The sequence below is a fragment of the Benincasa hispida genome, chromosome 5 (assembly GCF_027475165.1).
Source record: "Benincasa hispida cultivar pf3 chromosome 5, pf3_genome.v1.1, whole genome shotgun sequence".
NCBI lineage: Eukaryota > Viridiplantae > Streptophyta > Magnoliopsida > Cucurbitales > Cucurbitaceae > Benincasa > Benincasa hispida.
In genome coordinates this window covers 30,439,537-30,463,169 of record NC_143482.1, presented here as the reverse complement: position 1 = coordinate 30,463,169, position 23,633 = coordinate 30,439,537, and the positions used below count along the sequence as shown (strand labels likewise).

Genomic DNA, 23,633 nt, shown 5'->3' with positions numbered 1-23,633 from the left:
CTACTATTTATAGGTAATTTGGCAAGTAGGAGGTAGATTACATGGACACTAATAATGTACAATGTTGACACACATGGACAACACTTTGGGAAATGGGGTATCATACATGGTCAATGGACACTATTGAGCATCTAATGGGCATCTATTATCATACTATTTATAATAATATCAATAATCAAATCACAAAAAAAATCTAGTAATATTTTCCCTCGTTCAATATTGAAGATTGTTGTATCTCTTCGTTGAACTCCCTCAGTACATTGCATGTGGAACACCTGAAATTTCTCTATTGATATTGTATGTGCAACTTCGATAAGAATTTATATGAAACTCTTATAACAACTGTAGAGGGAAAGTCTTTGATACAATATTGTTATTTAATACATTGGAAGTAAACTTAAACGCTAAAGGACTGCCTTCATGGGTAGGAGTTCACAACTCACTCAGGATTCAGGTCATGTTACCTATGGTCATCCTGGTGAAATATAGGTCTTTATTATGAACAGTGTTATATAACGAGACTATTCATTTCGTGGTCCGGTCTTATACAAACTTCTTTGTATAAACACCATGCTCACATGTCTCTATATGATTGATCAGGATCATATCATTTATAGCACTTTACAATAATTGTAACATCTACAAAGCGGGTCGTATTCATAATGTCACCAAGATAAGGTATCCAGCCTTATCCATCTATTACAGACCATTTAGGTTATCACTTAAACATGATTCACCTATATATCTCTAAATACATGTTTAAGCTAGAGATGATAACCTTGGATGTTAATTTATTGGTTTGTGGATTAATGCTACTAAATATTGAATAAAACATCTCATATTTGATTAAATAAATAAAATTTTTGTACATTACAATTACAAACTATAGGACGCACGAGATTTAGGGCATAAGCTCCAATAATTCCATGTTCTATCATATAGTTCTAAAATCCTAAGTCCATATATTGTCTACCACGATCAGATCGTAGTGTTTTTATCTTTTTACCTAACAAGTTTTCAACCTCAGTCTTATATTCCTTAAACTTTTCAAGTGCTTCAGACTTGTTTTGCATTAGGTATAGATACCAGTATCTTGAATAATCATCTGTAAAAGAGATAAAATATTCATACCCACCCCTTGCTTCTATATTTATCGAACCACAGAGGTCTAAATATATAAGTTCTACGGCTTCTTTGGCTCTATAATCTTTTCCAGGAAAATGTCGTTTTGTCATCTTGCCTTCAAGGTATGACTCACACATAGGTAAAGAATTTTCTTCTAAACTATTTAGAAGTCCACTTTTCACCAATTTCTCCACCAATTTAGTAATCCTATTGAGATTAATGTGACCTAACATCAGATGCCAAAGTTGAGAATTTTCTTTAAATGAAATCCTTGGTCTCTTATCAGTTGTTGCCGTTCTGAACATTTCAATATTTAGGACAACCTTTGTAACTAATAGCCTTAATACATATAAGTTACTTTCTTTTGAAGCAAATCCTTTCTCCATCCTGTTTTTTAAAATAGACACTTTACTTCCATAGAAGAAGCAAGAATGATTTTGCTCAATCATACAAGAAACAGAGATTAGATTCCTTTTCATATTAGGAACTACATATACGTCATCTAATAACATATATCGTTTCTTGACTAAAAGTAACTTAAGCCTGCCTACGGCAACAGCTGAAATGGCCTCACCAGTACAAGCTCGAAGAGTCATCTCCCCAACTTCCAATTCTCTCCATGAATTAAATCCCGGATAGGAAGAACATATATGATTAGTAGTCCCTGGATCAACTATCTAGTCAGAATCATTATTCTTTACTAAGCACGACTCCAGGATAAGTAAATCAAATTGACTATCATTGAATCTCTTCCTATTCTAGAGAGCAGTGGAATCAACTTGAACACCCTTATTATGAACTCTAAGTTTTTCCTCCAAGGTCAAACATCTTTGATAAACTTCATTAAACTTAGTAACTTTTGCCTCCTCTATTTGTCCCTTGACATTCAATACGGACCAGAGTTCAAATAAGAAGTTGACATTATTGGTTTCGTCTATATCAACCCCATCCTGCTTGAATTGTGAGGACACTCGCTTAAACAACTCTTGCATTGATTGCATGATCTGAAGTGCAAGTGATCATGCTCTCAAATCTTTTGGCCAAGGCATCAGGTATGCTTTCCAAAATGTGAACTCGAGCCTTAATATTGGCCTTCGTCCACCTTTTATATGCATCACGAACATTTCCTGTTGCATTAAGCATTAAAACTGGAGAATATTCCTCAGTCAAGACGAAGTTAATGTCGTTAACCACGAACATAGTTTGAATCGATTCTTTCCAAGTTGTGTAATTGAATTCAGTCAATATTTCAGCATTAAGAATGTTCATTGAAGCGCTAGTCATTTTTTCTTATACAAAACAAATTACTTATTTTAGACATTTATGCAAAAATTCAGTTTAATCCCATCAGTTTAGCAAAAACTAATAATGAACCCAACATTGTTTCATTTTGCAATGATGCTTCAGTGATTTAGAACAAAAGTCACCAAAGAGTGGTTAGTCACCCCTTCCCTGATTTGAGACACTTCTCAACCAATCATTACACCAGAATAACTTTTAGGAACAATGTGAGTGGAAAAATTGACATATCGTATATATCTTTTTCCTCCCACTGAGTATTTTACAAAAATGGGTTTATTAACCTAGTAAAAACCAGCTAATTAATTTTAACTAAGTCTTTGTTAATTTGCTCAATATAATGCTTATATTGAATATTTCAACAATATGTGACTTCATTTGTTAAACTTTTTAACGAAGTCAATCATTTATTGCATGCTTATAAAATATTTACCCAATTCACCTTTCAGACAGTTCCCAGGTAAAGGTGTTCCATCTTCGTTAGCTACCTCAGCCTAGACAGAATTTTCCTTAGACAAGGTCCATTATGGGCAATTATTTTATAAATTTAACTCTTATTGAAATTCATTTTAATCCTATTAAAACGAATTAAAAGATTACCCTATTTCTAATCTCATTAAAAACGTGTTTAACATAACTCTAGGTGAATTATTTCTAAAGCATTTAAAATTAAATTGGACTTATGTTTGCATGCAACTCTTTATTATAGATTTTAATTCTAATTTCATTATACTTATAACCATTATAAAATAATGAAAAATAAAATATATAATTACATTCAAAGACATTGATTAAATATAACATTTATATTTATCTAAGTAATGTCATGCTCAATGCAAAACTTATTTTAATTGAAAAATGTAACACTTATATCTAACAATTATTAAGCACACATATCATCATGTCATCATACACTATAACAATTATAACCTAGTATGATGCATGAACATGCTTAATGTACCATACATCTAAAATGATATAACATTTATACTAAGATGCATGAGCATGCTAATTTAATCATGTATCCAAAAATATAACAATTACATTTTGACTTGATGCATGAACACATTTATCCTATGGTGAGATTTTGAATCTAAATGGCGTACTTTAGGCACCATTCAAAATAATTTAAATCTTACATCTCATGATAATTAAATTAACAAAATGAAAAAGTTGACCAACTATTGACATTCCTAAAAAATAAAATAAAATCTAAAACCCTAGATTTTAGAAAATCCCAAAAGAAAAAGGAAAAAGACAAAAAAAAATTGCTTCTGTTCAGTGGCGATGGTGGATACACCAGAACTCAAAACAACTATCCAACCATTCAAAACGAGACCCTAGGTGTTCTCAACATACTAACCAAATTTTAGCATGATCCAACGATGAGAACTCCAGTTATCGACAAATTTGTAAAAGCTATCCCTGAAAAACCAAACTACATTACATTGTTTCTCTCTATTTTTTTTTCTTGTTTTCCCTCTATTTTCCCAGGTTTTTTTCACAGTAACTTTTGCCACAAAAGACATGGACTTATAGGCTCGATTTATAGTAAAAAAAAAAAATACCCATAGACACTGGGTTTTACATTGATCTCATCAATTAAAACCGTAAATCTAAATGGAAAAATCCTAAACAGTCAACCCGCAAACCACAATTAAAACTACATACATCTCATCAATATATTTTAAAAGCAACCCACCATTCTATCTTGATTTTGTTTCAAAAAAATCGAAAATAAAAAATTGCACAAATTGGGCCCTGATACCAATTGAAGGAATCAAATCCCAAGGGGAAACGTGTGATCGCCTTACAATTTTTTTATTTTTTTTATTTTTTTTTTATTTTACATAAACAAAATACATTATAAAATAATAACATAATGGATAAACAATCATGATTAGCATGCATTTAAGAGAAGAAAAGTGGGAAGAGTTAAACCTTATCTTTGTAGATTCTCAAATTCTTTACGACTCCCTCTGTGTCTTCTTCGAGACGTCTCTTCAATGATCAAGGGACATCACCGTAAGTAAAACCTTATTATTCTCTAGGATCCCAAGAATTGGATGTGTGGTCTCCAAGACTTGGAAGAGGAAGAAGTAGTAGAGAAAACCAGAGAGATTTTGAGAGTAGTAGGAGACTAGGATTCAAAATTCCCAATTCAACTATATCACAAACCTTAACCATGAAGATCTTTATAAAGAGGAAGGGTGACCCCTTTCTCCTAGTCTTTTCTATTCCTACTCTAGTTCTAATTTAATTAAATAACTTTTATTTAATTAATTAGTTCAATAATTAAATAACCATATATTAAATCCAATTTAATATATATAATTAATTAATAAATAAATAAACATCACATGTTTATTTATCTTTACTTGTCAAAAATTAATTAATGAATTAATTAACCATTAATTAGTCAATTAAATGACTATATTAAATCATATTTAATATAGAATTAATCAACATATAATTATCACATATTTATATGTATACATCTCTTTAATATTTGAATCATATTCAAATATTTTTCTCTCTTAATTATAGATCACATCTATAATTAACCATATTATATTAATCTCATTAATTTGCAATTGATTTGAACAATTCAAACCATTCCTCTAATATATCCTTTAGTGATCTAACAAGTGGACTTTATAGACCTACAGATTAGAAGCTCCAATGATATAAGATTAATTAATTAAACTATTTAATTAAATTAATCAATTTTCATTAACTATCGGTCACTTCACTAAAGACTGATAGATATACTCTTCACACTGTAGATTTATTTATGTGTCCATGGATATAACCAATCATTAATGAGTCGACTCTTCACAAATTGCTAATAACTATAGCTGGGTCAAAATACCGTTTTACCGCTGTAGTGACATCTAACTCCTTAAATATCACTAATCACTTTAATGAACAAACAATTTATAGTCCAACTATAAAATAACACCTCTCGAGCCAGTGAGAGGTTGAGGCCTCAATGTGTAAGACCTGGAATCAGCTATTAATGGAGCAATTTATTTACTTTCCCTAAGGTTGGGAAAGGAGTGAATTTCATCTTGTGTAGTTGTATTCTTAGCTCCCTTCTCGGATAAGTCCCAAAAATGGTAGGCTTGTTGAGTCGGCTAACATGACCACTCTTACCCATACAAATCAAAGGATTGCCCTCATAAACAAAAGTTCACAACTCACTTAGGATTAAGGTCAAATCACCTATGATCATCCTAGTGAAATGTAAGTCTCTTCTAGCAACAGTGTTACATAGAGAGGCTATTCATTTCACGTTTTGGTCTTATACAAACTCTTTGTATAGAATATCCCCCGCTCGCATGTCTCCACATGAACGATCAGGATCAGATCTATTGTAGTACATTACAACAATTGTAACATCTACAAAGCAAGTCATATTTGTAGTGTCACCAGGATAAGGTATCCAGTCTTATCCATCTAAAATAAATCGTTTAGGTTATCACTTAAACGTGATCCACTCGTATGTCATAAAATAACCTTGGATTTAGTTTATTGGATTGATTTAATGCAGTTTAAACATTAATAAAATACCTCTTTTTATTAGATATATAATTTGTTTTTACAAGCTACAAGTTAAAACTTGATTTAGGACATTAACTCCAACAATGGAGTATAAGGATTTAACTGTACTCTCCTTTCTCACCTGATAGGGTACTCTTGTTCATCGTTCATGTCCCCATACTTCTCAACAAAGTGATCGAGCAGAACAAAAATATCGCCATATTTTGGATTGTATTAGTGCCCAACTTCTCGCTGCTTCTTGCCCTAAGAAGTTTTAGGGCGAGGTTGTTCTCACTTTTTTTCACTCCATCAATTGTCTTCCTTCTTCAGTTCTTCAAAACATCTCTCCGTTTGAGCGTCTCTACGGTGCTTCTCTTTCTTACTTTCATCTTAAAATTTCTGATTACGCTTATTTGTCTTTTTACATCCTCATGAACCTACTAAACTTGAAACTTGTGTCGGTTTATATTATTTTCTTGGCTACAGAACTGAGCATAAAGATTTACATTGTTGGGATCCTATCTCTAAACGGTTATGTATTTCTCACTACGTTACTTTTTTAGAGCATCGTATGTTTTTCAGTATCTCCTACTTTCACACCTCTCTCTATCCAATTTTCAAACATTCTTCATTGATCCCTCTAATACCTTTTTTCTAGAGACTGACTCATCATTTCCTGACCCTACTTTCCCAAACCAGCCTTGAACTCTGATGATACAATCGCTCTTGATCCTCTACCCATCTTCGAGCTTAATCAATCTACTTCTATCTCTGCTCTCCCGAAGTCAACATCTGTCTCCTCTGCTAAACCTAAACCTGCTTCAATCACCTCAGTTCGTTGCTCCACTCGGGTAAGAGAACCTCTCCATCACCTCTATGATTATCATCATGTTTTCACTACTATGTCTTTATTGCATCATCGTCTTTCCATGAAGCTAGTACTAACCCTTTTTGGTAGCAAGCAATGAATGAAGAACTATAGGCTTTAGAAAAGACTCATACTTAGGATTACATTTATCTACCCCCAAGCAAACAATCTATTGGCTGTAAATAGATCTATAAAATCAAACCTCACTTTGGTGGGTTTATTGAATATTATAAAGCTCGACTTGTGGAAAAAAAAGCTATTCTTAAGAATATGGTATTGATTACGAATAGACGTTTACTCCTTTTGCTTCAATGACATCTGTTCACAATCTTTTGATGGTCGCAGCGCCAAATAGTGGCCCCTCATTCAGATGGATGTTAAATATGTCTTCCTTAATGGCACCATGTCTAAAGAAGTATATATGAAGCCACCACCTGACACATCTTCTCCACCTTAAAAAGTGTATCTTCTCCGTCGTGCATTATATGGACTGAAACAGGTTCTACAAGCGTGGATTACAACTTTCAATTTCACCAACACTCAATTGAGATTCACTTTCAGCTCCCATGATTCAACATTATTCACTCATCAGACTCTTCCTAATATTGTATCCTTCTTTTATATATTGATGACATGATTATTACAGGTGATGATTCTTAAGCCATATATGATCTGCAATGTTATTTAGGATAACACTTTGAGATGAAAGATTTTGAACCACTTAGTTATTTTGGCCTTGAGATCTCATCTCGCTTTGATGGGTACTACTTATCTCAAGCAAAATATGTCTCTAATATATTGGCTCGTTTTGGTATTACTGACTTTGCCACCTCCTCAACACCCCTAGATCCGAATGTTTGTCTTACCCCTTTTGATGGTGTCCCTTTCAAAAATCTCACTCTATATCGACAACTTGTTGTCAATCTTATCTATTTAACTGTGACTCGCCCAGATATTGCCTATGCAGTTTATGTTGTCAGTCAATTCATGGCAGCTCCTCACACTATACACTTTATTGCCCTTCTTCGTATTCTTTGCTATGTTAAAGGTAGTCTTGGTCATGGACTTTAGTTTTCATCTCAGTCATCCCTCATTCTATCTGGCTACTCTAATGCTAACTAGATTGGTGATCCTACTGATAGACAATTCATCACATGTTAATGCTTTTATCTACATGATTCGCTCATTTCCTAACGTAGTAAGAAACAAATTTTTGTATCATGTTCCAACAAAGAGTCTGATTATTGTACGTTTGTTGATACTACTTCAAATTTATTGTGGCTTCGTTGGCTCCTTAAAGATATGTGGGCCGCTCAACTCTCTGCTACTATTCTTCACTGTGACAATCAAGTGCTATCCAAATTACTCACGATGATGTATTTCATGAATGTACCAAGCATATTGAAAATGACTGTCATTTTGTCTGTCATCCTCTTCTAAGCAACACTCTACTCTTACGATTTGTATCTACCATAGAGCAACCAGCTGACATTTCTACAAAATCTTTGTCACCTAGTCACTTTACTCAGTTGCTTCACAAATTCTAGTTGGTCTCTACTCTACAAACTTAAGTTTGTGGGAGGGTGTTGCTATATATGTATCATAGCTACAATTTAGGCTTAATACTAGGAGATTTATCTTGGTTGTTATTCACCTTATGTATATTTATGTTATTTTCTTCAATTGTAAATGTGTAGCAAATATTTATTCAATAAAATACCAGTAAATTTACAACAAAAATGATAGTCAATTTCAATATGTTTGGTTTGAGCATGGAAGATAGAATTATTAGCCATATATAGTACAGAGACATTGTCACAGAATAATGTTGGAGGAGTAGGCAATGGAACATGAAGAACAAAAAAGAGTTGTCTTATTCGATAAATATCTACAATTGTTGTGGCAAGTGAATGATATTCTACTTTTGTAGGTGAGCGAGATACAATGGGTTGCTTTCTAAAAGACCAAGTGATGGACTAGATCTGATAAAGGCAATGATCCCAGAAGTTGAGCGACGATTTGATGTACCTCACGCCTAATCGGAGTCATAAAAGACTTTTAGAGATAAATCACCTGGTAGAAGATAATACCAAGTGCCTTAGTGTGACAAAGATACTGAAGAATGCGTTTGACAGTTGAAAATTGAACAACAGTTGGGCAACGCATAAAGTGATTTACACAATTTACATAAAAAGAAATGTTAGGGTGATTAAATATGAGATACTGTAGAAAGCCAACAAGCTGACGGTAAAGAGATGGATCATTGAATAGTTGTGCAGTGGGATATAAAGATCAACTATAGTAGACATGGGAGTTGAAAATGATTTTCTAGAAGACATTCCTGAAGCGGTAAGGAGATCTATGAGACATTTAGCTTGATTGATAAAGATATTATTAGTCGAAAAGTGAACTTCCTGACCCATAAAGTACTTTAAAGGGTCGAGATTAGAGATATGAAATTCAAATGTCAATTGCTTCTTAAGAGAAAAATTAATATAAGAAGTGTTAGGTCAAGTAATAATGATGTTATCCGCATAAAAGAGTAAGTAAGTCAAAGAAGATCCAATAGACCGATGATGAGTCAACAGCAGGAGGAATAAATTCCAATGTAAATAAATAAGATGTAAATCAATCAAACCATGCTTGAGAGGCCTGTTTAAATCCATAAATACTTCTGTGAAGAAGACAAACATGATCGAGGCATGATTTATCCAAAAATCCCAGAAGATTGAGACATATAAACCATTACATTAAGGAGTCCATGGAGAAATGTATTTGTGACATCTAGTTAAGTTAAGGACCAATTATATTGAGCAGCAAGAGTAAGAGTTACTCATATAGTTAGCTTCTTAACTATGGGGTTAAAGGTTTCTTACAAAAATCGAAGCCTTCATCCTGATGATAACCTCTAACAACTAGTCAAGCTTTATGACAAGCAATTGAACCATCAGTATTATATTTGGTTCGAAAAATCCGTTTACAACTAATTGTTGAGATTTATGTCCTGAACCTCGTAGACTATAAATTTGTAAGCAAATTATTGAATAGATATAGTATTATTTATTTGAAATAGATAACGTGTTATTTATTTTTTGCATAACTCAAAAATCCAATAAACTAAGATCCAAAGTTATTGAATTAACTTGAACCGTATATGACTGACATACAGTTGGATCGTGCTCAAGAAATAACCGAAAAGGTTTATAGTATATGAATATGGTTGGGTACCTTATCCTAGTAATATTATGGATACGTCCCACTTTGTAAATGTTACAAATGTTGTAAGTGTTACAAATGATTTGATTCAAAGTGCTCATGTGATGACATGTAAGTGGGGGTATCCTATACAATGCATCAATATAAGACTGGACCACAGGTGACTCGACCTTAATCCTGAGTGAGTTGTGAACAATCTTTCGGTCTGTATGGGTGAGTGGAAGAGGTCGAGTTTACGAAATTGCATAAAATAAAGTGTAAGAAAAATAAAGATAGAAATACAATTAATCGAGATATCTTAGCTTAGAGAGATAGATTCACCCAATATAATTTAGATCATTGATCCAATTTATGACTTAAACTTCTTGTTTATGCCTACACCAATTGATTGGAATCCCAACCAATGATCCTAATTATCTAATTAATCAAAATGCACAGAAAACAAATTCACTCCATACAAATTAACAAATTGCATTAAGTTGTAGGGATTACGCTAAGATGGGTGTTTAACTTCCAACGTCTAATTAAACAATCATTATGGTTTTTCTCTAGGTTGATAGGAGCAATCCTTTTTGCCTAACGAACCTATTGCTTCCTTTGGAATTAACTTATAAATATGTGTCAAATATTACAAGTTAATCACAAAGCATTAGAATTATACAACAAAATTATTGGGCGTCAATCAACAATTAAACTCATGCAATTCATAAACATAAATTCGGATTAAAACCCATAGACAAGTTTGTATACATCAATAAATCGAAATCTCAAGAAATTACATCGAGTTCCTCCGAATCCCTAAACTAAGAAACCAAAACCTTATCTTTCCATGGAGGATGAGAAGCTACAATCCGACATCTACTCGATAAATTACTAAAGAAACACCCAAAATACAAAGTGGAAGAGAGAAGAGAGGGGAAATTCGACTGGAGGCCAAAAGTGGGCATCTTCTTCTGATCTAAAGCGAAGAAACATATATATAGTGCAGCGTCGTAGCGTTGCAATGCTGCACAAATTAGTGTTGCAATGCTACTCTATCTTGCAGCGCGCTTTCATCTTCAATTTGTAGCGTTGCAACGCCCCATGTAGCATTGCAACACTGCCCTGTTTTATAGAAAATAGGTAGCTACTACCTTATAGCATTGCGCAATGCTCGTTTGAGCATCACAACGCTCTGTCCAGGGTGTTTTCGTCCGTTCATATCCCTTTGAAGCCTGGTTGCTCAAATTATATCCTAATTGCTCCAAACTAACACCCAAATAACTCGTAACTACTGATTCTACCTTTAAGATGCTCAATACCTACAAAATCATCAAATAAACACATTAAACATAGTAACGACCTAGAATTAAGAAGAGGAAAATAGCACATTTTTTGTGCTATCAGTGAGAGTGGCCAGTTTCGTCGACTAAATAAGCCTACCATTGTGGGGATTTGTCCGAGTAGGCAGTTGGGAACATAGCTACACAAGATGAAATTCACTCCTTTCCATCTTTAGGATAAGTAGATGAATCGTTCCCTTGATAGGTAATTTCAGATCTTGAACAATGAGACCACACCCTCTCACTGGCTCGAGAGGGATTAGTATATAGTTGAACTATAAACTGTTTGTTCATTAGAGGAATCAGTGGTACTTAAGAAATTAGATGTAACTATATGGGTAAAACAATAATTTAACCCAGTTGTAGTTATGGCAATTCGTGAAGGGTCGATTTAGTATTGATTGGTTATATCTATGGACACAGAAATGTGTCTACAATGCGAAGAGTGTAGTTGTAGATCTTTAATTGAGTGATATGCAGTTAATGAATATTGATTAATTTAATTAAAGAGTTTAATTAATTAATCTCGTATCACTGGAGCTTCTAATTTGTAGATCCATCAGATATCCTCATTAGCTCATTAAAGGTAAAACAAGGATAAATTATTTTTGGATTAATTTGAATTGTTCAAATTAAATAAGAGAATTAATTGTATACAGATACAATAAATATAATGTATACATATACATTTTATATAAAGTTAATTTTGAATGAGATTCAAAATTATACTTTATAATATGAGAGAGATAAATATTTTAATAAGATTCAAATATTATTTATGTGAATGTGATTCATATAAAAGTATAGGTTATATGAGAGAATGTGGTTTGAATATGATTCAAAGATATTAAATATGTAATATTTAATAGTTGATTAATTAAATGCTAATTAATTAACATTATTAATTCAATTTATATATGTTAGCTTTTATATATAAATTAATTCATATAAAAGTCAGATGCGTAGTGGTGGAGGGCCTCCCACCTATTCTCTCGTTAAAAAAAGAGAGAGAATTGATTTTTGCATAATACTGAAAAGCATATACATAAAAACTGTGTTTTGTTTCTCTCTATAAAAGAATTCCCTCAACACTTCATCTCTCTCACACAAACTTCTTCCCCTACCAAAACTAAGAGCCCATAGATCCTAGCTTGTCCTGAGAATAGTGAGGATTCTAAGTGGTGGTGTCTATAAGTTTTCCTGTACTTGTGTTGAAGATTTTCCTGTACATGTTTGTTTGAGATCCAATAAGGAATTTTTTGTTCGTGAGTTCATGAGTTCGGAGAGATCAGTTCAAGAGAAGAAATACGTGAAGATAGTATTCAAGGGTTAGTATTTCTTATCCTTTCTCCTCCCAAAAAGCATGATATAAGTAAATGTTTATTCCGTATTATGAGTTTTATTTCTTTGTTTTGTGTATTTTTCAAAATTGACTGTCATTGGCATGGTGTTCACACGCTTCCGTGAGGATTCAATTCCTTCAATAACTCGATTTCAATCCTGAGTGAGTTGTGATTCCTGCTCATGAGGGTCGTTCTTTAATTTGTACAAGTGAGAATGACCTTAGTTGCAGACTCAATATACCTATCACTTAAAGGGAGATACCGAGTGGGGAGCTGGGAACATAGCTACACAAGATGGAATTCACTCTTTCTTCACTTGAGAGTAAGTAGAAAGGTTGTTGCCTTAACTGCTAACTCCAGGATTTGAACAGCAAGGCCTCACCCTCTCGCTTGCATGAGAGAGACTTGATTTGTGGTAAGACCATAAATAAATTGTTCATTAGAGGAGTAAAAGGTAATTATAGGGGGGAAATGGTAACTTGACTTAACTGTAATTATGAACAACTTGTGAAGAATTGACTTACGTAAAATGGTCAAATCAATGGATACATAAATAATCTATAGTTTATAGGAGTGCAACTATGGGTCTTTAGTGGAATGCCCTATAGTTAATGAATGTTGATTAATTTAATTAACAAATTTAATTAATTATTCTCGTATCGTTGGAGCTTATAACTAGGTCCATTAAGCTCATTTGCTAGCTCACAACGAGTTAAACAATGATATTTCACATTGAAAGAATTTGAAATGTTCAAGTTACTTAAGAGAATTGATATATGAGATGCATTATAATATAAAGTTAATTTTAAATTAGATTCAAAATTCAATTTATAATATGAGAGTATTAATATTTGAATAAGATTCAAATATTAAATTAATATAAATTGGATTCATATTTAAACTATATGTTAAAATTAATGTGGAAGAGATTCACACTAAAACTATAAGTTAGGAGAGAAAATATATATTAGAATATGATTCACATATACATTAATTTAAATATATAATTAATTGAATTAGATTTAATTCATTAATAAGTTAATTAATTAAATTAGATTTTAATTAATTATTATTTAATAAATTAATTAATTAGTTAAATTAGATTTAACTAATTAATTAATTAATTGAACTAGAATTTATTTAATAAATTTATTAATTAAATAACTTCCCAATGCAGGGAAGTGGTGAGTGGGAAAGGGAGTCATAAACTCTCCTCACGGTTATATGGGAAATGATCTCGCAAGTTCTTCTAAGTTTTTTCTAAAGAGAAAAAAGACATTCTCGCTCACTCTCTCTCAAGAAAAACTCTCTGCACCTCTTCTTCTCATTTCAATTGGTTCCCACAAACCATCCTTGTCCAAGAGGATAATGGAGTAGATATACTTACTGGTGTCTCATTCTTGACGAGTTTGTATGTGTCGTTGAAAAATCAATCAAATCGGGAGAAGATATCGAAGACTGTTCTTCAAAGGTAATTATTCTTTTCCCAATAATCTTCTAAAAGCATGTTTAATCTTGTAATTTATCTCTGTTTTGTATAATTTTTCTGAGGCAAAAGCCCATCATAGGAATTCGATTCATTTACCAACAACATTCATGGATGGGAGAGGAGGTACTAAAGACCATGTACCTTGTTCTTGGAGGGCATTGAATTCCTCACACATAGAAAATCTCCATTTAGAATATCTTGAAGCCTCAGTATAAGTTGTGGGAGTTGTTGGAAGTAATGAGTACTGCATGGTTAAGAAGGCCTTTGTCTTAAAAATTGCATATTTCCTTCGTATTTGCATTGCATAAGTACTAAGAGAGGAATTAAAAAACGATATGGTAATTGCTGTAAAATTGGCAGTTAATAGTGGAAAAATAGGAAAGAAAAGTTGGAGATGGTCCCCAAACATCGTTTTAAAAATGGGAAAGTAAAGAAAAGCTAACAACTAACAATATCCATTGGAAGAAATGATGGGAGATGGTCCCCAAACATCGTTTTAAACAAGTTCAAGTGGGTTAAGAGAAGTAGAAAAGGACATAGAAAATGCTAATTTAGATATTTTAGGTTTTAAACAACTAATCCATTCGCAAGTAGAAAAAGAGCAAGCCGCAGAAAGATCAATAAAAGATAAAAATGAACAAAAAAATTTTGGATTAGGATGTCCAAACTAAAATTTCCATAACAAACACTCTTATTTTGCATGAAAATTGTAAGTTTTTTTAGCGTAGTATGGAATTAGATAAGATGTAAGGGCTTGGAATTGGATAGAGATCGCTGATGCTTTCACCGGTGTATAATGTCCGGCCGGTAAACTTTATCTTGAATGAGGAACTAGTCAATTTCAATGATAAGTTACAATTATTATCATTACAAAATTTGTGAATGCATCAAAAGATTAGTAGCGAGATCAGGAGCATGAAGAAGTTTGGAAAGATTAAAGGTATGAGAAGGAGTTGAGAGTGTACACCGCTAGTATTTTGAAATACTTAAAAATTGGCCATTACCAATCGTGACAAATTTTTTACCATTTTAATTGTTGAATAAATTGTGATTTGCCAACTCAATTGTCTTATGAATGTTACACCCATTATTAGACAACTAGAAATTATTAGAGTTGTCACCGGAGAATAGGGATGTTCATGGATTGGGTTGAAAGACTTTTTAGACTCAACCCAATTGTTCGGGTTATAAATTTCTTCAACTCAAATAACCCTTATTAAAAAATGAATCCATCCAAACCCAACCATGAAATATTTGGATTGGGTTGGTTTGGGTTAATCAATTCATTTATTTAAAATTATGTTCTTGAAAGAAGTAAAATGTAAATATGTAAAAATCTAATTTAATTATTTTCATATATTGAATTAAGATTAACTATTCAATTTCAATTTATATAGTGAAATTTGTTTTTCTAGAGTGCAAAGAAACTACTTTTAAGAATGATTGAAGAATAAATTATTAAAAAAATGGAATTAAATAAAATTAAAATCAATATATATATAAATAATTGTGTTATAAGTAACAAAAAAAATATATTTTTAAAATTTAATAATAAATTTGGATTGGTATGGGTTGGTTTGAGTTATATTAGGTGAATGCATGAATCAACCCAACCTATAAAATTTTCGAACTCAACTCAACCCAAACCGCACGGAATAGGTTAAGTTGATCGATTTTTTCAAGTTATCGGGTTTTTTAAACACCTCTGCCAGAGGATTGAGAATTGATAGAGTTATGTGTCATGTCAATTGAGATGTGGATGACGACCCTGATAAGAAAACTTCACACAATTATGGCAACTAAGTTTGGAGCAAAATTGGCATGAAATTCGACCAGCAGACCCGTTTGAACCATCAGACTCAGAACCGAATCCATGACCTGATCCAAGAATGCCACGCTGGTTAAAATTAAAAGGGCCTAAATTGAAAGAGCAAAATGGGCCATTAGGGTCTAAATCACATGGATTAAAAAATTAGCCCAATCCGTGTTGACAGACACTACCAGAACCACGTGGAATGAAATATTCGGTGACTTGAGTTATTAAACTGGATCCCGTGTGTATCCCTTTACCCATGCATCGAGGGGACGTTTGGATTGAGATTTTTTAGATGATTAGGAAAATAATGTTTGAAAATTATATGTGGTGTTTGGTTGTACATAGGAAAACAATGTCAATGCCTAGAAATAGTATGCTGGAAATTAAAAATAATTGAATGTTATCAACTTTTTCTAGGAATAAGTAATATATGTGTTTGGTGTTGCACGGGAATATTATTAGATTTTACCCAAGTAAATGTTATTTTTGTTTAAATTGTGTGGTCACTTTAAAAAAATTTGTGCAATTATAAAGCATATAACTAATATAAAAAAAAAACTTTCCTTAATTGATTTTAAATAACTAATTTGTGCAGTTTTATTTTTATTTTACAATTATTAAAAAAAAAACCTTAAGTAATTAAATTATTTTTTATTCCAAAAATAAAATATGACCAATATCAAAGTATAAATACTAAACGTAGATAAAATAAGCATTTATATTATGGCAATATTCGTAGTTACAAACAAGAGTATAGTGCAACACTCATTCAAAATGAGGATACTTAGCAAGCGCTAACATGCTAGCTCAAAATAAGGAGTACACATCATTTGATAAGGGCACAAATATATATATATATATATATATATATATATATATATATATATAATTGCCCATGTATAACATGTTATAAAGTCTCCTATTACATAGAAGATATTACGATATTCCCACGGTTTAAGAATGAACATCTTCTTGTAGAACCTCCATTATGGATTCATATCTTTCATCATGTAGAAGATTAAATAAATAGTCAATCTGAGATTGGTCTTTAGTGATAATCTTACCCGTTCTCACCCTTTGTTGAACACTTAATCCATCTACCTTTCTAATTTCACTAACTAATGAGTTTCGACGTGCTTCTCTTGTAGACTCTCGTTCCACTACCTATCGATAAAACACAACAATTTCTTGAATATTATCCTTAGCGCTTGAAAGATTACTGCTCATAACATTCTCAAGACCATTCACTACCGCCACCAATGGGTCTACACTTCTTGCTCTTTTCTTACTAGACCTATTTGATGTATGTGCAGTAGATTATATATTCGTTGCTACTTCACTCATTGAGATAGATCCATTCATTATTCCCCTCCAACTATTGGTGGATCAGGCACATAAAAACCATCCATTTCTCTCCAAAAATCATTGTTGTCCATTTCTCGTTCTGCTGCTTCAATTGCTAAGTTATCTCTCTAATTTTTCCATTCATTTGAACTTTCAATATGGGTTATTCGATCGTTATCCATGTCAAAAGTATTTGAATGAGTGTCTCCAACTTCATCTTCTTCTAACATATCTACAGGCATTTCTCTTCTTATAAGGTTATGAATGAGACAACAAGTTGTTATAATGCAACATTGAACTTTTATTAGATAATAAGATTTCCCTCGAAGAATAGTCCATCGACCTTTTAGTAGTCCAAATACTCGTTATATTACATTTCTCGTAGAGGAATGCTTCATATTAAAAAATTCAGATGGAGTTTTTTATTGGTATCCTTGCATCCAATCATTTAAATGATATCGTTGTCCTCTGTAAGGAGCCAAACATCCTTCACCATTTATATAGCCAGCATCATATAAATAGTAACAACCTAAATACACCAACTGAATACTTGAGAATGTATGTAGAGCGTGTTTGTAATCCAAACTACATACCAATCCTAATATCATACATGTTACCTTTTGGAATCTTTAATCCATTCTCCTAGATACAACATCTCTTAAAACTCTTGAGTCAAAAGCCGAATCTTCACATCCAGGTAAAACATAGATAAATTGCATATCTTGGGAGCAAACTCCTAAGACATTAGTAGCAATTTCATTCTTCCTGGTTCGATACCTAAGTCTATTGAGAATACCCACATTGACTTTAGTGTAGGTTCCATCTAATGCCCCTAGACAATTCTACATACAAAGAATATTCTAAATTAATTAAATCATCTACTAATATTTAAACATGAGTAAAACTATAAAACAAAAATTAACTTAAACCATTTCCATTTTTCATCCAAGAAGTTGGCAGGAATAGGCTCAGGATGTTTAAGTAATAACTCATATATTCGTATCACAAAGTTCAAGACTATATTAAAATGTCTACTAATTGTTTCTCCTGAACGTGCAAAATTTTGACGTATAACTCTATTTTTAACACCATGTGCAAGGATATGTAAAAATATTGCAACCATCTCCTCAACTTCTACATTTGTCGTGCCTCTTAATTTGCAAGCTTTTTTTAGCATATAACATAGTATAGTAAAACATCTCCTATTCATTCGTGTCGTCTCGAGACATATGAAATCACTCTCATGAATTAGACAAAAAAAGTTTAACTATTTAATTCGATGCCTATAGAAAGAACTTCCACTCATAATTCTCTTACGTGTTTGTCCTTTATACAATAGTATTAATACCAATAGAAAAGATGTTTTCATTGCTTGTTTTATCATCTCTAAATAGGACAAAAGACAATAAGAATTTGTTATTCAGTAGCTGAATATATGTCATTCATATCTGCATGATAAACAAAATGTTTTATCTCATCATTAGTTAAATTATAATAAACAATTCTTAGAAATAAATCATAATCTAGCAAATCAACTCATTCAATACATCAAAAGAGAACAAAAAGATGTGCAGAATGAATAGGATCCCAGTTACTTCAATTTTAACAAAAAAAATATATTTAAACCAAGTTTAAACCAGCATCCAGAACAATTAAGAAAAAACAAATTGTTTCTCTCCAAAAGCCTTTCATTTCTCTCTCTTAATTTTTTAACAATTACTCCCCAAACCATTTTTGAACCCCCTTTTTCCCTTCTTTATAAAATCCATTTTTTCAATCACACCCACTTCTGAACCCCCTTTGTTCCTTCTTTATAAAACCTATTTTTATAATGAAAATTAAAATAACCAAAACATCTCCAAACTCCAACATGAGAATGTTGAGCACATGCCTAATGGCTTTGAGATTGCTTTCCCTTCTTTACTTCAATTTGCTAAAAAACTTAACCTCCAAATACCCACTCCCTTCCCCATCTTGCAAGAGATTAACCACCAAAGAAACATAAAATTGACCAGGTATTTCTTTCAATCATCATAATCGATCATCAAAACATTGAAATTAAAAAAAAAAAAAAACCAAAGGTGAGAGTTCAAATAGAATCTTCCGACTTAGCCTAAAATATGTTCCCACCTACACCCCGAACCAAAAGAAGCTTAAAAGCAGATAGACCAAATGTTATGTCACCATGATTTCTATGTTAATTCCCTTAATTCTACTTCAATTATCTGCTTAATATATATATATATTATAGGTAAAATCCAATCTCGACAACAATGAAGTCATTACAATGAATATGGTGCTAAATCAAGCCAAAATAGACCAAACAAATCACTTAAGAAAAAGATCAAATCAAACTACCATTCTACCCCTCAACTAAAGCAAATTAACACACTTCAGCAATGCTCGGAGTGTTATAACGCTCCCAAAACAACACAACCCAATGCTACTCCAATGCTACAAGACAAAATGCTACATTTTGCTGCAAAACAGTGCAGCATCCCAACGCTCTACGAAGCATTGCAACACTCCTAAGAATGATGAAAAAATAAAAGTGTGTGTGCGCCTATGCAAGCCAACGTTAGACCTCTAAATTCGTAGGGTCGCAATGCTACGACCCTCTTCAGTACAAATTCTTCAATTTTCATACTTCAAAGAAGAAAGAACTTCATTCTTTTTCTTTTAGAGAGATTTTGATTCCCACAAACACCAAGAGCTATTCTTTGTAAATTTTAGAGAGATTCTGTCAAAATTACTTTATTCTTTGTAGCAATTATGCAATTCTCAATAGATTTCTTGAAGAATTTACATCTCCATGAGTAGGTAATTTTTTTCTTGGGGAATTATGTAGATTGTTTTCTTAAGACTTTCTTTGAATTTATTCATGTAATTACTTGTTCTTGAATGTTCTTGCTGAGATTTTGAATAAATTGATTAAAAATGAATTGACAACTCAATTTTGATCAATTTTTATATGCAAAATTACATGGTTCTATAATAAAATTGTAATTAGGTTGCAAGAATTAGTAGTCTTGATAGAAAACTTGGACTTCTTTTCCTATTTCATGAAAGAACCTACTAATTTACAACATCCATACAATCAATCTTGAATTTTCAGTCTTTTGATTTCAAGAATCATCATAATTAAGAAAACTCATGAGTTTAATGCAATTTAAAGATTAATTGTGGAATGTCTTTGGGAAGAAATTAAGAATTAAATTAGAGTCAATTGTTTAACTGACTAATTAGGGCATTAGGGGTAATCCTTAATGAACTATGGAACTTAATTGCATGAATTTTGTTGAGTTAATTAGAATTTGCTAAATATACATAAAAATTCCCGTGATTTATTTTTCCATTGAAATTTATTACATAATCTCTCTCATTTCTCTTATTACTAAAAATTTTCCTATCGATTGCCTTTACTTTGAATTTTATTAGTTTCTTTACAAACAAACTTCCCCCAGTTGTTATCTTCTCGAATTCAAAGTTCAATTTTGCCAATTAATAGAGATTCTCTATAGATCAACCTCGAGCTTCCACTATTACTACGTGTTAGTATTAGTAGTTGTGTGTGTTTTATAAATTTCATTTGTTTTGGGTTAGATAGAATTAACCACACTTATTTTTAGCACTAAACAAATTGGTGCCGTTGCCGGGGAACCGTACAATTGGTCTTTTAGAATCTTGAATTCCTTTTAAAAATATATATATATAAAAGAATAACACAAAAATAGTAGGTTTGATTAAGATTTCCTTTTGTCCATGACCTGCTCATTTTGGAGTCTTCTTTGTGATTTTGTTGTAGATATAAACCTTGAGGAGAGGAGATTACAAAGGGAAAGAGCAAGAAGAGAACAAGAAAAACTTGAAGTGTTAAACCAACATCAAGAAGAAGAATAACCTCAACCGTAAGCAGGGGCAAAGCAAGAGAACGAACATTGTGAGAACTAGCGAAGCCGAACTATAATCAACAACCTTTGTACATCGTGTATCCAGAGACAACCATCCCATTTGAGCTCAAACCGAGGATTGTTCATCTCCTACCTACTTTTGGAGGCCAACCCGACGAAGACCTACACGAACATATGAAGGAGTTTCATCTACCATGTGATGGAATGCGTCCGCATGGGATAACCCAAGAACAACCTAATCTTAGGGCTTTCCCTTCTCTATGAAGGATGTGGCCAAATATTGGTTGTACTACTTGCCAATGGGATCAATCACTACTTGGAGCGGGTTGAAGAAGAAATTTTTAGAAAAATTAGTTCCGACATCTAAAGCTAATAACATAAGAAAAGAAATATATGGAATTAAGCAAAGTGTTGGAGAATCTTTGTATGAATACTGAGAAAGATACAAACAATTGTGTGCTTCTTTTCCACATCACCAAATATCTGAACAATATCTAATCCAATATTTTTACTAAGGTTTACTTCCATCCAAGAGAAGTAACATTGATATGTCTGCCAATGGAGCTTTAGCGGACAAAACATCGACTGAAGCAAGCCAACTCATATCAACAATGGCGGAGAACTCTCAGAATTTTGGCACAAGGACTCTTGATGACACTGTTTCTCAATCTAGTGAAGTAAGTGAGCTAAGGACGCAAGTGTTGAGTTTTTATCCTAAAACTAACAGTTTGTAAAGTTAAACACATTCTATTATCAATAAAGATGTTATTCATCATTTCTTCAATAAAGTTGTTATTGAATTTTTTAAATTTCATTCATACAGTCTAAATCCAATAAACTAAAATTCATGGCTATTACATGAATACGTGAACTTTATATAGAGACATAAAGATGGATCAAGTTCGAGTAAATAACCAAAATTGTCTGTGTATACGAATAAGGTTGGGTGCCTTATTCTAGTAACACTATTGGATGTGGCCTACTCTGTAGCGGTTACAAGTTGTTGTAAAGGTGCTACAAATGAAGTGATCTTGATTCGTTCATGTACTGACATGAAGAGTGGGGGTGTCCTATGCAATGAGTTTGCATAATATTGAACCAAGAAATAAGTCACTCTTATTTTATAATGTTGTTTACTGTTTGAGACTGACTATTTTGCTTAGATAAACAAGGTAACTCGATCTCAATCCTGAGCTAATTATGAACTCCTGTTTATTCGGGATTACCCTTAGATTTGCATGGGTGAGGGTTAGCTCAATAGCGTCGGCTCAATAAACATCCCATTTCAGGGGTAAGACCGGGTAGATAGCTGGGGACATAAGGTGCAAGATGGAATTCATGTCTACCCAATTTAGGGATAGGAGAAAGGTTGTTCTCTTAAATACTAAATCTAGGTCTTGAACAAGGGGCCCTGCCCTCTCACTGGCTCGAGAGGGATCTGGTTTAGTGATTGGATCATAAATCAATTGTTCATTAAAGGATTAGTTGGAGATCAAAGGATAGTTCCGAACAAACAGGAGTTCATAGTTAGCTCAGGATTAAAGTCAAGTTACCTACGTCATCGCTTTGAAATGGTCAGTCTTAAACAGTAAACAACATTATAAAGTACGAGTGACTAGTTTCGTGGTCCGATCTTATACAAAACTCATTTGAACAGGACGCCCCTACTCCTCATGTCATAACATGTACAAATTAGGATCACATCATTTGTAGCACTTTATAACTCTTTATAACAACTACAGAGTAGGCCGCATCCAATAGTATTATCAGAATAAGGCATTCAACCTCATTCATATACTATAGATCATTTTTTACTATTTAATCGAACCTGATCCACTTATATGTCTCCACATAAAGTTCAAGTACTCATGTAATAGTAAATGGACTTTTAGGTTTATTGGATTTCTAATAAGCAATATATTCAATAACAACTTATTGAATTTTCAAAATAAGTTCTATTTTTTTACAAACCACGAGTTTTAGGACATAAAATTCAACAGTTGATCCATTTACAAAGGCTTTCATGGTAAAAATGTTCAAGGGTCATCTGGAGAGTTTGGGTCTACAGGACATGTGGCATCTTATCTAGGGCAAGTGAAAGATGATACTGGGGTATAGAGTATGCCCTAATTTATTGTATATTGTACTGTTTTTTCATGTATTGTACATTAGTCTCCCGAGGCATCAGGACAAGTGAGAGATTGTTGGGATTGGTATTCTAATTCTCCCGAAGTCTCGTAGTTTGTAAACAGTTTGTACACATTGTTATTAATAAAATAAGAGTTATTTTATTTGCATTTACTCATATCCAATAAACAAATATCTGTGATTATTTCATATAAACTTAAGCATGTATA

The 23,633-nt window shown here is 32.5% G+C and overlaps 1 long non-coding RNA gene and 1 pseudogene across 2 annotated transcripts; one reads left to right on the top strand and one right to left on the bottom strand.

The window, feature by feature from the left end:
* Positions 1 to 12,399: 12,399 nt before the first annotated feature.
* LOC120078378 (uncharacterized) lies at positions 12,400 to 22,090 on the top strand. 2 transcript variants are annotated; one of them, XR_016529657.1, is made up of 3 exons: positions 12,400 to 13,131; positions 13,894 to 14,187; positions 21,171 to 22,090. It is a non-coding gene; the product is annotated as an uncharacterized LOC120078378 (long non-coding RNA). The 2 variants fall into 2 exon arrangements; XR_016529658.1 differs by lacking the exon at positions 21,171 to 22,090 and adding an exon at positions 14,285 to 14,464 and having other exon boundaries at positions 12,478 to 13,131.
* Positions 17,383 to 18,734, bottom strand: LOC150036029 (uncharacterized; annotated as a pseudogene).
* Positions 22,091 to 23,633: the final 1,543 nt, after the last annotated feature.